Here is a 17016-nt window from a genome sequence, read left to right as displayed (position 1 = left end):
CCTGCTACCGAGTCATCTGTCCCTGGTGTAGGTGTTCCAGCATCCTGACTGAAGCTTGCACAGCACAGGGCCTGCAGGAGCTCTGGTGCTCTGGGCAGGTGGAGCTGGGCTTGGCAAGCAGTGGTGCCAGAGGCTTCTCCCTTGCTTTTGGGGGTCCCAATCCATGGCCTTCACACCATGATGCCAGCTACCCAGGGCTCAGCGAGGCCCCCACTTACAGGGTGGCTCTGGCACCCAGCAGCAAACCAGGCTGCTTCGCTCACAGCCAGGGGTGCTCTCTAAGGTGCACCCTGGCTATGGGCTGCTTACCCAAGCGGGTTGCCAGGGGACCTAGTGGCTGTGAAAGCTGCTCCCTGATGCCAGACAGGGTGACATCTAGGTGGGAAGCCTGAGCTCAGCCTCCACAGCAGCAGGAATAATTCTCAACAGCCAGGCAGTGGAGCACAATGGCAGAAGGTCCACTAGAGCCCGTGCTGCAGGGAGGGCCCTGCCTGTTCCACGCTCCTGGGATCCACACTTCTGACAGTCCGGGGCAGGAGGCACCCACCTGCCTGCAGGGCGTGTCTCCGAGCATGGAGGACACGTGGAGCTCTACCAACAGGCCAGCCCCCTGGCTACTCAGCATAAGAACCGAACAACCTCAAAGCGGGCAACACTGACTGACACCCTGCTTATGGGCTGGTCATGCTGCCTGGAGAACACCTGCTCTTCAGGAGCCCGTCCAGAGACCTCAACCCAAATGGTGGGGCAGGCCTGCCAGGGGGAAACCATAGCGAACAATCAACTGCCCCTTCAAGCAAAGCAGTTCCTCAACCTACCCTGGGGACAAGGAGCAGGGAGACATCATTCCTGTTTGCTGCCTAAAGCAGCAGCCTGCAGGAGCACAGGCACCTGAGCCCTGCTTACAGGGTGGCCTACCTGCTCCAGGTTACAAAGGGAACCACAGCTTGCGACACGCACCTGACTACTGGCTTATCATGCTGAGTGGGCTCCTTCAAGGACAGATAGCCAGGCCAGCAGCAGCCCAAGCCTTGCCTACCAGGGGGCCACACTGCCAGCCTTCCTTCCAAGCGGGCTAATGCTGTCTCAAAGTGAGAAGGAGCAAGTCTGAACGCTCCTTGGCGCTGGATAGGAGGCAGGATCTATCTGCAGGCATGTACAAGATTCGACTTCCAGGCCTGGGAAGTCCAACTAATATATACTGCAGTGATTTTGTTATAAGCCCCTCCCTCCAAAAAATCAACATGCATGCCCACAGACACATCACACACAAGTGCAAAGACAAAAAAGGGAATTCCCAGAAGAGGAAGACCACCCCAGGTGCCAGCAATACATGTCCAAGCCGCCCAGACAGGCTGATGGAGGCCAGAGTTCTCAACATGCAAAGGGCCATCAGTTGCAGCAAGAGGCCACTGCTGGGACAAATCCCAATTACAGGCTTGTCACAGTGGCCATGGGACTAGCTAGTTGACAGAAAGCTGCCAGGTGAAGGGGGCCCTCCACTGCTTACATGGTGGGGCAAGGGCTTGGGGTGAGCCCAGGTTTCCCCACAAGTGAGGGGAGAGGGACTCTCATTCTCCTTACAGGGTCATCACGCTCCCCATGCAGCCAAAGGAGCAATGTGGTAAACAGCTCCCAATCCCCAGACCTCAGCCCTGTTTACAGGGAGGTCTCCCAGCTCTGAGGAAGAAAGGGGACCAAGAAGCCCCCTCTATAGGGATGCTCATATGGGGCTGGAGCCCTCTGCCTAGAGTGCCTCTCCTCTTCCACCCTTCTCTGCTCTTCGTTGCCCGTCCTTCTTCCTCACTATCTTCCCTCAGCCTTCCCAATCGTTATTCCTTCTTCTTGCTTCCCCAGTCTGCTCAAAGATACAAGGCATCAGTTAGGGATGGAGACACATGGACTTCCAGTGGGTAAACCAGTGGGTTTCCAGAGGGTAAACCTCTTTTTTCCTCTGAAATCCTCAAATTGCCACATCTAGGATACCTCAGCATTTCCCACCATAACTTTCTGCTGTCCCTGAGACAAACCTTGGCACTTCCCAACTCAGACTTGACAACCTCTCACCTGAATCAAGTCAGGTTTTACTACCCAAAACTGTTCATTCCACTTTCTGAGTCCTATTAGCACTTTTAACAAAATCCCACACTGTTCCTTCTCAGGTACCTCAGTGTTTCCCACTCACACATGAACATCACACTCTTCAGATATTTGGGGGTGGTTCTCGCACTCCCAAATTGCACTACCACCTTGACCCATCTCAGCACTTCTTAGCCAGTTCCCCTTAAAATAGCTGAGTGCTCTTCACCCTCAAGAACCTCCTGTGTTCCCTCTGAGATACCTCAGCTTTTCTCCCCAAGATGGTCTCACCCTGATATACCTCAGCATTTCCTGCCACAAATCTCTACTGCCCAGCTCAGATGTACTGGGTTGGGTTGTGTCCCACCCCCACCACACACTGTTCCCTCTGAGGAAAATGTGTGACAAATCTCGCCCGAGACCTTCACCATCACGGCTTGCGTTTCCCACCCAAATTCTCCATTGCCTCTGCTGATGTGGAGCATTTCTTGCCCAAGTCCTCTGAAATACCGCAGTGTTTCCCACAGAATAACCTCTGCTCTCCCCAAAGATACACACCAGTTCTTCTGCCACCACTCAGGTACCTCAGCCTTTCCCACCCACAGACAGCCCGGTGCTGGTGGCTCAGAGGTACGCCCTTCCTTCCCATCCTGCAGTGCTCTCCTCCCCTGAGGGAACTCGGTGCTTCTGTCTGACAGCCCCATGCTTTCTGCCCAAATACCTCCTCCAACCCCCCACCAACCACAGATAGAGGGGTATTGCGGACTTACTGAATTTTGATTAATAGAATTTTAATTAAATTCTTTTCGGCACTGCAAAATGAGCACCTGCTGAGGTACCTCAGTACATCCTGCACTGCTGCACCTCAGAGGCGTGTTGGAACATAATCTATACAAAATATAGTTAAGACATCTATAATGGCCAATAAGATCAACTCTAAAGCTTGTCTGGATCCTCTGTAAAATCAGCCCCATCAGAACTGTTGTTCCAAATTGCCAGTTTGCTTACCAAGCAGTTATGGCTGATCTGAAGTAGATCGTACCCAGAGAATCATCACAAATTCTGAGAAGCACTGGAAGAAAATGTTCCATCAGAGAAACTTTGTCCACAAATTATTTTTAAAAAAAGGTATGGGGTTGAGTAGGTGCCTTTGATGCATAATATCAACACTTCTGATGGCAAAGAGATCAAGAAGCCTGTTTACAGAGATTAAGATGCCATTTACATTCTTTGAGGGTTCAGGATGTAAAATTTTAGAAGTAGATATTAACATTCTTGGTCTAACCCATTTTCTGCGACATATAACAAGAGGAATATTGAACTTTGAAACAAATAGGCGAGTTTTCTCATTGTAACACATAAAAGACCTCCTACAGATATCAGTGAGTCTAACATTATACTCACGTGCTTGTGTAGAAATTCCTAGTATTTATGCTTATCCTAAGTATGAGTATTCTGCTTAAAAACAATCAACTGTTAGGACCACCAAATCCTCCTGTGCCAGTGTAAAACATCCAGAAGGATTTGGATCTGCTGTTTGTGTAACTGGACAGGAGGTAATGGATCTCCAGTCCACAACTGACTCCAAAGACAACTCCATACTGGGGCATAAGCAGACTAGGAATTGCTCACCTCGTTACTTCACCTTTTATTTTCAGCTGAATGTCAATGAATATGTGACTGAAGTATACATTTTGATTTCTTAGACACTGAGAAGACTTCTTGGCCAGTTTTCATATCTCTCAAACTGAAATGTCCAGGAAACACAGTATTTGAAAAATCTGGAAAATATATCAATATATAAATATTGCCTTTCTTCGAAAGGAGATGAGCTGGTGCAAATTTATTTAGATTATACATTAAATAAATGGAGATCAGAAAATGAAACACTTTATCTGTGAAAACATTTTTATTCAGAACAAGTAAATGTAATTGGTGAACTTGTCTTCTGAACATGATTCAGATAGGACTGTACCATCTGGAATTATCAGCAATTTGATGAAATGCCAAATTTCCAGTTTTTAATTCACTGATATTACTGTGATATATTTGATTTTTTTTTTATTTTGGATCCATGACTAACATCACAATGTAGTTTTTGCAGAACAAAAATTAAAAATTGCCTAACAAAACCACCTAGCTATTTCTATTTTTTATATTCTTATTTTGTAATTAAGAAGCATCTAGGAATATTTAGCTGAGTAATCACTGCATTACCTAAACATACTCTTTTGCAACATAGTAAGGGGTTTGTTAATATTATTTCTGGTCCTGGTCAGCTTCAAGGAAGGACACTAGCCCCCAGAAACGCATTTTATTGAATACGTAATAAAAATATACAAATAAATACAAATCACTGAGTAGTTTTACTAAATTGCATAACAACAGATGACAAAGAAGGAGTTGAGTGAAGATTACATGCATGTGCCAATAAATAAAGCAAAGAAAGAGCATGCTTTTTATTTGTTTTAGTAATTGTCCTTCAAGCACATTGTATTTGATTTTCTTATTTGCGTACAAGCTACTAAGAGTAAGTGCAATAGAAATAGATTTTTAAAAGATTAAAAAAGGGGATAAACACTCAAATAATGTAGTTGCAGAATTTCTGCTTTACCTCCATACTTCAAACCCTGCCCCCATACTCAGGCTAGCTTTGATGTTTTAAATTTGACATTACTATGGCTGTGTGAACCACTAAAAATCATTCTACTGCTTGATCATTACCCTCCTAAATACTCTAATATTATTCTCCTCTTCTCTTGTATATTATGTTTTCAAAAATAGTGTATTAGATAGCTTGCAGTTAGTTTGTCCAGAAATTAGGGCTTGTCAATATCACACACTTCACAACATCACAGTCTAACCACTAACACTCCTGGATTACCTTCTCGTTCACAGTTACTGCTTCTCTTTCAACTTCTATGGGTAGCCAGATTTCCTCTTGCTACCATAGGCATTGTCTTGTTCCAGTGTTAGATGTTCTAGCATCACAAGGCTAATGTTTTTCTCTATGGAAATAATTGTTGTTTTGCCGTTTCATTTCTCTCAATCTTCTTAAATCAGTGTTTTCACCAGCTTGTTTGCCACAAAGGCTGACTTGTGCCTTATCAGTAATTCCTCTCATTACAATTCAATCAGTTCTCTCTGGCACTACATTAATCGATTTCTTGATGATAGTGTGACCTCTGGTCTGATATAATTTGTACTTACCATTTGTACTTTCCCACTTTTGTATTGAACTCTTCAAAGTACAATGGGATTCCTACGACATTGCCAGACAGAAAAGATGTGTCAATACCACTATTAAGTTAAGGTACTGTTTTAGAGAATGGAAAGATAAGAAATCAAATCAGAAAAACTGTCTGCCTGAATGAATAAGATGTAAGTTGAAGATACAAGGAAGTGAATCTGAGGAAATGGCTTCACTTATAAACTTGCCATCTGAAGTTTCTATTCTTTTTCATCTGCAACTCTGTCTTCTACTTTGACACTGAACAAACAGGATGGTTACCCCAGAAGGCTAAAAAAGCAGGGATGCACAGCTGGCTTATTTTGTGTGTGCTTATGTAGCCATTTTGTGTATACATGATTTCAGTTTTGTGGGAATAAGGAGCTAAATCATTTACGACAAACAGGCATTTTCAGATGAATGGAGAACAAATGAGGATCTCTGGATTGTATTTCTTTTTAATATATTGAGTTGCCTGAGTAAGCAAATCGATCTTACTTTCACCAGAAAGTGCCATGATGGTTTAAAGTTCTAGAGTAATTTTCTGGACACAAGATGAAGGATGCCTTTCTCACTGATTAAATTAAGCTCCAATTATTTATCAAGGAGTTCACCACAGGGTGCGAAATCAGATGTCAAGTCTCTCTAATGTTTTGCTAATATTTTGTTTCTGTACTCCAAATGTTTGGTTTTTTTACAGTGTTCTGCTTTTGGAGCAGCTTCTTCCTCATTTCTTTCTTTTCTTGCCCCCAAAGAAAACAGGACAAAGCAAAGTCGTCCAGTTTCTAATATGCAGCAAAATATGATCTTGGATAGGGGCAGTACACATTGGTTTGCAATGAACTCATTGCTTCTGAGTGGGAATTCTAGCGAATTTTTGCTGCCTTTTCCACACTGCCTCAGGACTGTGTTTCTGATGAAGTATGCCAGCTTATATGGAGGTATGGAGGCTTTCATCCCTAAAATAAGGTGATGATAGAAGATGTATTTATATCTATAAGGAAGACAAAGTCCTAGAATATCTACATTCACAATAACAGCTTGGTAGAAAACAGAATATGAAGAAAAAAGACATGGCCTGAAAGTATGAAATCTCCCAGCTGCAGACTTACTGCATACAGATGGTAGATGAGAATAAATCTGTTCAATTGTAACTTTTTCTAGCATATGACCTTTTTTCTTAGCTTAATCAGTAAAGTACCCAATACTTCTCCAGTTTTCTCTGAATCCATCTTGAACAGTAAAAACAATTTGTGTACTGCATATCTCCAAAATTCAGAAAGCAAACCTCAAATGCTGACTGACAAATAGGATTCTGAGATATTTTAATTAATCTAAGCAATTAGAAAAATAAGATTATTAAGGGGCATATGACAATTTCTGAAATAAACTGAAATCCAATCTGAACGTATTAGATAATGTGTCTCATAGCACACTTGGTTTTTGTGAGAGCATCCATTAATTATCATCATGAAAATATAACATGGAATGCAGATACTGCATTCCTTTTTTCAGTAAAATTGCTTTGTGCTTTAGAGTGCCATATTGTGATTGAAATCAACTTTTTGACTAGGAATAGTAAACCATTTCTGAAATGCATGATTTTACTTTTATTGTCGGCTAAGATGCCAATATGCCTCTCGGGAAAATTCTGTGCGGAAATAAGAGTAAATACACCATGCATCACATGTATTATGTCTGTCTCCTAGGCAATAGCAAACCAATTGTGTATATATTAATAAGTAGGCTGATAAGTAGTGTGCACAATAACTCAGAGCATCCATTCTGTGTGTGACTTAGAGTATGTAAGCAGATCGGGCAGAGAGTTCCTACACAGTTGCCATTGTTTCAGGAGTTCTGAATGTTAGGATGTCTCAGGGCAATCAGGCACTCAGGAATTACTGCTCTGAGAAAACACAAAAACATCTGCATTGGTTTAGGCCAAAGACTCATCTAGCTGAACATCCTGTCTGCAGCAATAGATGATGGTGCTTGTCATAATTAACAAAGCTAGCGTAGGTGCTCCTAGCCTGCAGCAATCTGTGGCTCAGGAACCTTCTGAGGCAGTGATGTTTTCTTTACAATTAACAAAAATTTCTGATTTCCAAAACGTTATCTGGAAAGGAGTTCCATAGCTCAATTATATGTGTTGTATAAGGACCATCTTTCTCTTTTTTTCATTTTGACCTGCCTCATGAAGGTTTTAATGTTTTAATGCCTCTTGTTCTTGTCAAGTGTTGTTTCTTATATATGCCTCATAAATATCTCTGTCAGTATATTTTTGCAGACTGAGGAAGGCTGTCTATCTAGTACAGAATCTTCCCTACACTTGTTCCAATTCTACTATATCCTCTGACATGAGGGACTGCATACAGTATTCAACATGCAGAAGCACAGTCGATTTATTCTGCAACATAATATTTTTTCTGGTTTCTTCTCTGTTGATTTTTTCCTTTTTTTCTTTCTCCTTCCATCTTTGTTCTTCTCTTTTTCATTTTCTGGATCCTTAGTGAGTGCTCAGGTGCTCAGATAATGTTTATATAGACCTATTGGTTACAGTCCTAAGGCGTCTTTCAAGATTTGTAGTAAACAGGTCAGAATCTATTATAGTATCCTTTATAGTATCTATTATATTATCCATTTTGTGATGTGGAGACTGGATATTTTTCTAGTGCTTCTGCACCAAACATGAATCTCATGATTGTCTGAGATTGCAGAAGACTGGATATGATGAGACATATCTCTTCCAAATCTCTGTTCCTCGGTTCTCAAGAACCTTGTATTTACAACAACAGATTACTACTAAAAAAAGAGGCAAGATTAAGTCAAACAAACAAAAAAGAAACAGAAAGGAACATGGCATGGTAAGAAAAAAAAGGGCATTTAAAACTCCTTGGACAGACAGAGGGGTAGTGTGAAACACAAGTTCCCTGGATGGGAAACTGGAAGTTGAGAGGGAAATCAGAGGCAAGGAGTTTTAGGAAGTCCTGTGTAACATATTCAGTCTAGTCTTTCGTTCCACTTTCTTTAGATCATTTTGGCACACTGGGTACAATTCTGCATGTAATGTGAAATGTGCTTGCCTTGTCTTTCTAATGACTATTATTTCAGAATAATTAAGTCATCTTGACTGTGTTTATTTCCATGTGCGTCTTGCTGGTGATGTTATGAGAGGCCTCAATCTACCAGATTCTCACTGAGCTCATAGTCACTATACCTCTCAGGACTGAATGTCATATTTCATCAGGTGGGTTTCCAAAAAGAACCCTTTCTGCAGATATAAGTTTTACTTGTGAGGATTGCGATTCACTTGTAGTGTGATGCAGATCTTGCATATCAGTGAGGAATCAGTAACAAGGGTTGAGCACTAGGGCAATGTGCTTTCAGTAGCTATTTTTTCTAGGAGAAAAACTTCTGTTTACTGAGATATTTTCATTTTTGTAAAGTTTTGCTGTTGTTTTGTTTGTTTGTGCTTTTTTTAGGGGCAGAAAATTATAGTCGAGGTAGAAGTCAAATGTACATTGACTCCCTGTGGTTAAGTCTGAATTCAATGGAAATATCACCATGTTCCAGCCAAACAAATGAAAAAAATCAGTGTATTTTGTGGGAGGAACTCCCTGAGTACCAAAAGAAATGCGAAGACCAAATGAGTATGCATAAAATTACTGAGGATATAAGGATTTCCCAAAAGCTATTCAACAATGAGTGTAAATATTCAACTTTCTCACATGTTAGTCTCCTAAACCTTCTTGTTAGGTTAGACTTAGGTATTCTTCAGATACTTCAAAGAAATGGTTTCCCATACAAACCAGTTTTTGTTTCAAAGCGACTTCTTAAGATTTTTCATAGCCCTTTTGTTATTCTGTTTCTTAGCATTGGTCTTTTGGAAAAAGAATTAAAAAACCCTGACTAGTTCTTCCTCATGACTGAGAGGTAAAACTTTCAGTGCTAGGAGCTTCTGTCATAGAATCATAGAATGGTTTGGGTTGGGAGGTTGCTAAAGATCATCTAGTTCTAACTCCCTAACTCTGAAACACCTTAGCTCCTGGGTCTTGACATCTCACATCCTACAGCCCATTTATGCTGGTGCTAGCATTTGCAGGGCTACACAGTGAAATGTGGGATCTGGGACTGATCTGGCTAAAAACTAACCTGGAGGGGGGTAGCGGTGATTTGATTTTTACTGGATTTCCCTAGCCTGACTCACTTATGTCTCCATGAACACTACTGCTGGCACAAGGAACAGGAGAGAAAATGAGGAGTGAGGGAATGGCAAAACTGTCTATTTTTCTGGCAGTGCCAGTTTACACTGCATTGAAGTTATGAAACTACGATGTAAGAAATACAATCTGAGATGTCAAGTGTGAAGAAGTCTACAGCAAAGCATCTGATTACAGGGAGAAAGATCTTTTAGATTCAATTATTATGTAAGTGGATTAAAAATTACATTCTTTAATTTCTTCACGGATTTCATGCCTAATGCCTGTCATATATTGACACTTTAATGAGTGCCTGTCTACCCAAAACATTATTGCAAGCACAGAAAGAATGCTAGGCTGTGCAGCCAAAATGAGATGGATTTGTTGAAAGCATGTGTCAGGACGGAAAGAAAGGTCTTCCAGGTTCCAGAGGCAGTTGGTAAAGTGCTCTGATAGCCACAAAAGCTTCACACAAGGTTGTGGGAGAAATGTCTGAACCACAAGGATTTTATGATAATCAAATGATCAGTTTATTGAAACTTACTCTTTTTATTATATTGAGATCATCATAGGGAAGCCACACTCAATTTTACAGAGTATATTACTCTCTCCAAGCGTGACTCCCTACAAACTCCAATACACTGATTTCAGCTATGCAGACATTTGAAATTTCTGAGATATTTATACTTACCAGAATAATTCACATTTGTAGGTACAGCTTGGACGCAGTTGGTTTGCCAACTAACCAAATTATGCTTATATTAGTGTAATTTAAAATATTGGACTGAAATCATATCTAGAAAAATAATATAATAGACTCTAATAAAATAGTTACTAAATTAATTGTACAAACTCTTACAATAACTGGAGGTGAACCAGTCCGTCCATCAGTGAAAGGGTTTAGATTCCTATTGATGAAATTGGCTATGGGCAGCTCAATTATCAGAAAATTACTGGCTATATTTAGAAGAATAAAGTAAAAGAAGAATATGGGACTATAAGATAAATTTGTGTATTTTTCCATATTTAAAAATATTTTAGGGGGAAAAGTCTTTTTCCTTAGAAGTCATATTGCTTCTTTTCATCTTGTGTAAATTGCCAAACTCTTTATACAAAGAAAGATCTAAGCAATTTGTGTAATTTAACTCTGTACAGTAATCTGAAGCTTTGAAATGAGTAAAACATTCTGTACTGTAGCTACTTTAATCTTGTTTCAGAACTAGATAACTTAGCAGTGCAAGATACAATATTGATTCATCTGGGTGGCATGAAATATGACTAGCAATAGCGATACAGGAAATTATGTTGATCTGATTTCCTCTCCCTCCCACTGCTCCTGACCATGAATACCTTAAACTCCAATAGTTCAGTTGATGAGTGGGGAAAAAAAAGTCTCGGAAATAGAAGCATTAATTTCAAAACTTGCAAATTTAATTCCATATTTTCCCCTTAAGACTGGACTAAATGTAAGGAACAAAAGAAATTTATAATATCAGGGGAAACCAGAGTCATCACCACCACTGTACGATGAATATCCCACCTACCATATGAGCATCCAAGCATCCTTGGACAAATTGGCATACAGGCATATTAATATGGATGTATCACCAAGGATTGTCTAATACAAGAAAAGCGTTGATAATTTTCATTTTTTCCTGACCTTGTTTAGTAAGGGATGTGATAAGGCAGTCTCTTTCTATTCTATTTCTATTTCAATGGGTAGCGCTGACATGCAGTTTTAGGCTACCTTGCATACAGCAAAAAATTGGTTTTCTGAAGAGATTTTTTGAGTCTGCAAATGGAACCCAACATTCAAAGAAAGTTGCAAAGTGATTTGTTCAATTCCTTGGAGTAATTATGTTAGAGTGACAGTTCAGATGTCAGCATTCTAACATTGCTGGTCGTTTTAGAAGACACATTCAGCTCATGTACTTATCGATTTTTGTAGGTCAAAATGAAAGCAATTTGGGGGACCATAACAGAAACTTTCTTTCCTTCATCAATTTAAAAAGTGAAGTATTGTGAGGAGTGATGTGAATTGCCATCCTTTTGCTCTGTGTCTCTTGTAGCAAGTCTACACTAGAAACTTGAAGCAAGCAAAGGCACATAGGGTGTTGTGATTTAACCCCAGATGGCAATTAAAATACCACATCAGCCACTCATTCCCCCCCTGCTGTGGTGGGATGGGGAGGAGAATCAGAAAAGGTTACCCTCCATGGGCTGAGATAAGAACAGTTTAAGATGAAGTAAAATACTAATACTAATGATAATGATAAGGAAAAGAGAGAGCAGAATAAAACCCAAGAAAGACAAGTGATGCACAGTACAGTTGCTCACCACCCACTGATTGATGCCCAGCCAGTCCCCAAGCAGTGATCAGCAGCCCCCAGCCAACTTCCCCTCAGTTTATATACTAAGCATGATGTTCTAATGTATGGAATATCCCTCTGGCTTGTTTAGGTCAGCTGTCCTGCCTCTGCTTCCTCCCGGCTTCTTGTGTACCTCCTCCCTGGAAGGGCATGGGAAAGTGAAAAGTCTTTGATTTAGAGTAAGCACTGCTCAGCAACAACTAAAACATCAGTGTGTTATCAACATTATTCTCATCCTAAATCCAAACCACAGCATTGTACCAGCTACTAGGAAAAAACCTCTGTCCATCAAAACCAGGACATAGGAACATGATTTTTTTGCTATCACTATGATGGCAAAAAGCCCTACTGTAATTGCAGTTTTATGTGTTTTAGATGCTTTTTCCAGTACCATTATTCCAGTATTCATCAAATCCATACATTTTCTCTTTCTTATCTCTATTTACAGGAAAAGGACTGGTGCAGATCTGAGCTGAAGAGCTAACCAGCTGTATAACTGTACCCACATCATATGAAGTAGTAGATGAAACAACAATTAATTTTATTGTAAATTTCTCTAATCTGTGTCAGGAGGAACAAGTGTCTTGGCATGTTCTTATTCCTATGAAAGATTCAAAAGAGAGAGAGAGAGAGGAAGGGAAGAAGGAGAGAAAACAGAAAGATGGGATCATCACCCTTGGATCCAGTCATGTCTCCTTGGCTGGTGAGTCTGGGCTCCAGAGTAGTGGTGCACCCACACGGCTGTAAAAGCAAGTCACGTTTTATAGGGTTGGAATCTCTTGGGATCCTCCCACAGGTGGGGACTCATTTGTGTGCTTGCACATGAGTTGCAGTGTCACCAAAAACAGGAGTAAACCTCTTAACACCAATGAGGCATTAAGAAGCAAGCATTCTCTATTTACAGCACTGAATGCACAGGGGATTGCTCTGCCCAACATGCACGCTAAGTTACTTGAGGGCACACATTATATACAGTAGAGTACATGCACATTTATAGCATGCGACATATTCGTTTTCATTCACATACAGGATAGGTACAAGTTTCTTGCTTCTAATGTAAATTAGTATGCATCCTCGGATAGCACTACTGAAGTTTTTTAACTACGCATGCTCCCCAAGCCAGGGTTTACCCTCTTTCGGTGGGGCCATTTGAGTTGAAGGTCACAATCTCCCACCGCCACCATTACCCTTGCCCTACTTTCAATCAACTTCCTGTGGATTGCAACACTTTATCAACTTGTCTCCCCTTGCAGCCAGAATTTCCTCACTCGCAGGGTTCTTTCTGTGTAACTTATAATGGTGTGCTTTTCACCATCCATTCTTTGTTCCCCGTCCCTCCTGAGGCTGCCTCCCTTGATTAGAGGTCCCTTCATTTGTCACTTTTAACACTTTAGAGAGTCAGCTTCGCCTAAATTTTGTGCACAGATTTGTTTAACATATAGCTAAACACAATATCAGAGTTTGGCAATTCAGGAGTTTAAACAACAGCAGCAGTTCTGGAATGTTCCAGACAGTGGTGGGTGTTTCGGGTGCTTGACAGGCACACCTGCAATGTTACGTAATGCTGTCTCTAGGCAGTTTTGCATCCCCCGCCTCCATGGATCACGACCTTCTGTTCTGTCTCCCTGATATCTGCCCAAGTGAAGACAAACTGCTCACCACAGAAAGCTGCCTAAAATCACAGTCTCTCAAGTAAAAGTATCCTTCAGTTCCTTCCGCCTCTTGAGTTGTTTTGAGACAAAAAAAAAATAGCCTTTCAAGATGGTCAGCCATCACAAGATCTAAGTAGCTGACATTTTTCTGATTGACAGGATACCAAGCAAAAATAATTTCCAAATCAAATATAAGAATAAATACAGTTTATTATATTACAATATAATAAAGGAAAACAGTATGCAATATGGTAAAAGGAAACAGTACTAGTTATGCACAATATGATAAAAGAGCAATAGCAGCAAAGCATCAAATCGTTACTGCAGAGCATTACAGAGACTAAGAAAAGGAGTCATCATGAATTACCACCTTAACACTGTAGAGGCCCACACTTTGGCTGGGCAGCCCCATTGCAGGCAGTGCCAGAAGTCTCTTAGTAACTGGGAAAATTCCTGCACAGTGCATCCACCCATAGGTGAGGCTTCCGGTCCACCGCTGGTGCTTGCCCACCTTTATACTCAGTGAAAAACAAAAATAGTTTACACACCTAGTGTAAGTAAACTTTTAAGTTTATTCTAAGTGCAGGCGTGCAGTATCCCATGATCTGTAAGGTTCACACAAGCCAGGGACGCTGGCCAGATGCCCAAGCATGGTGGAGTTGCCATCGTGACCCAACTGCACACAATACTTAATGTCTGGATGGTCCTGCTCATATCTTGGTTGTTTAGGGGGCTCAAGACAAACACCACCTGCTCATAAAAGTTGTCCTTGAGCAATCTGAGCTCCCTGTTCAAGTTAAGCAATCCCTAAAGACAAAGACTTTTTCATAAGCTGTAATCAATTTCATAAATTTTCACCACAACTGACCGTACTGATGAAACACTGAAACTGGTTACACACAAAAATACCTAAATAAACCTACCTGAAATTTAAGAAAAAACGTTTTCAGAAGTGTATTTTTCAAATCTACCATGTTACTTCTATTAATGAAAGTGCACCATTCTTATACTGCCCATAAATCTCTGATATCACTGTGTATAATCACTAGAATATGAAAGCATAAAAAGTATAAATGATAAATGTCACAATACTATTTGTTTTCATATTTCAAATATATTAGGAAACATGACTTCCTTTCTTATTCATGCCTTTTCCTCTAAAGATCTAAAAAGCAGCATGCTGAAATCTCCAAGCGATTTTCCACCTTCAATTTCAGGAGAGATATCAGAATGAAACTATGTTTTTCAACACATTCTTCTATTGCATCCAAAGAAATTCAATAAAACATTGTAATAATAGTCTGAATGGTGTCATTTTAGCTTTAAAAGTATGATGGGAACAATTACACACACCTGTCTTAGCAGCAGGAATAGAAAAAATAGATGTAGAAAACAACACCTCCGGAGACCTCCATCAAAGAAATTGCAGGCAGAAAACAGGCCTACAATTGCTTTTAGCCTCGCCTTGACAGCTGACGTTGGATTCCAGTCCCAGCAGTGACATTTCTTAAGTGTTCAGACCTTGAAAAGAAGCATTAGAACTACCGTGATTCAAGTGTTCATCAAATTACGCTTTTCCTAGAACATCTTTGTGCTTGTGCTGCTGCTTTGCAGATCACTTAAAAATGCCCTGGCTGAATGGATGATGATGTTTACTACACATCATGCCTCTCACTATCCTCATTCTAAGAGAAACACTATCTTACATGCTAAAGGCTAACCTGCAGTGTTCAGATGAAATAAAGTATCTTCTTTTTTGAAAGATACTGCCAGTTCTGCACAAACATAGAGGAAACTGTCAAAACACAATCTAGGTGCCAGAGTACTGCTACAAAACACTTCGTAAAATCCTTTAAAAAGCAGGAAAGACATGACTCATGAGACACTTGAAGAATTTTACTTACATAAGTGCAAGGCAGGGACTCTAATATGCTTTTACATTTCTAAGAGGTTTATATTCAGTAAATAAAATTAATTGCCATTTCCTCATCATTCAACTAATTCAGTTCTACATTATGACATCAATTATTTTACCTTTTGTTAGGATAGGATTTGGCTGATACAAGGGCTTTGTCTGCTTTGGGGAAATTATTCCCTCCCTGGTCACACCGATCAACTTTCTCACACAAAGTCACAGATCTTTTATTATCATGCATTTCAGGTACATCTCAAGTCCCAGCTCTGAAAATCAAACAAATAAATTAAAAAACCCTCAAAGTAATAATAATCTCTCCTTGCTTAATTTTAAAATGAAACCTGGTTTTGCAGGATCTGTTTTTGCAGGATTGGGTTTCCTCCGCTTACTCTTTAATTGGATGCATATCTCATTTCTGTCACTTCACTAGGAATTAAAACATATTTGCCAGTGAGATTCAGTGTAAATGATTTTTATGATTGTTCCAAATTTAATCTCTGTGCAATTGGCATCTAATTGTTGTTGACTTTTAATTGCATTAATATCTGAAGATCCCTTTCGTTAAAGAGGTTGCAGTACAGGTCAGTAATATTCAGTCCATGTGCCCCACATACCCTCACTTCAGGATCCCAGTGTTGTCACGGGGGAGAAGATGATTTCCAGCCTAGGTGTTGTGAGTAACTGCGCAGTGAGAGTTTACTTCTGCTCTTTGTACAGAGAGCCTATATAGGCTCCTCACTTAAGATTGCAAAAAATACCTGATGCCTGTAATGTGCCTATTCTCCTTGATTAATACAAAATTTCAGATCAATGTAAAAAAGAATATTGCTGAATTATGTTCGATCCACATTTGTATATATTTAATTTTCTAATAAGTAAGTTCTGCTGATTGCAACTGCTATGCCATGTTGCAAATGAAGAATGGAACTACCAGAGAAAGACATATTCTGCCTGTTTTTCAACATAGCCTGGACATTCTGGAGAAGAATGAAATATTTTGGGTGCCCTTTGAGCTGAGAGCACACAGCTCTCTCAGAGCTGGAGGGGATGTTTATTACATGGAAAAAGTATTATACACTCCTCTGCTCTCATCAGATACTCAAGTCCTAGTCCTCTTTGGCACTCTCAGCATTATCACATGTAACTTTTTCTCATATTTATTGATGGGGTTCCTCCTCAGGCCTATGTTGCACTCTGCTGCTCACCTTGTGGCCTGGGAGCAAAGAGAGCCTTAGCTCTTCATTTGGAAGCAAGTCCAAAGGCTGGCGTGGCGGAGCTCTGTGGTGGTCAGGAGCACAGAGCGCTGGCCCAGGAGCACATCTGTCAGGCTGCAGTTAGGAGCTGGTGTTAAAGGGGCTTGTCTGTAGGCTCACAGCCACAGCCACCTCCTGATGTTGCTTGTCTTCTGCACATCTGTTGGGTTTTTCCATGGATAGATTGAGTTTAAGCAAAGATGTGTCTTTTCTCCTGAGTTACTGCCATGGGGAAAACCTTTAAGTCCCCAAGCAAACAGAGGCTGGGGAGAGCTGGGGGAATTCCTCCCTTCTCTCCTACAGGAGAGCACACTACCTAC

Source organism: Falco cherrug, chromosome 1 (assembly GCF_023634085.1).
Source record: "Falco cherrug isolate bFalChe1 chromosome 1, bFalChe1.pri, whole genome shotgun sequence".
Taxonomy (NCBI): domain Eukaryota; kingdom Metazoa; phylum Chordata; class Aves; order Falconiformes; family Falconidae; genus Falco; species Falco cherrug.
The sequence above is the reverse complement of the archived record's forward strand: the minus strand, read 5'-3'. Positions refer to the sequence as shown.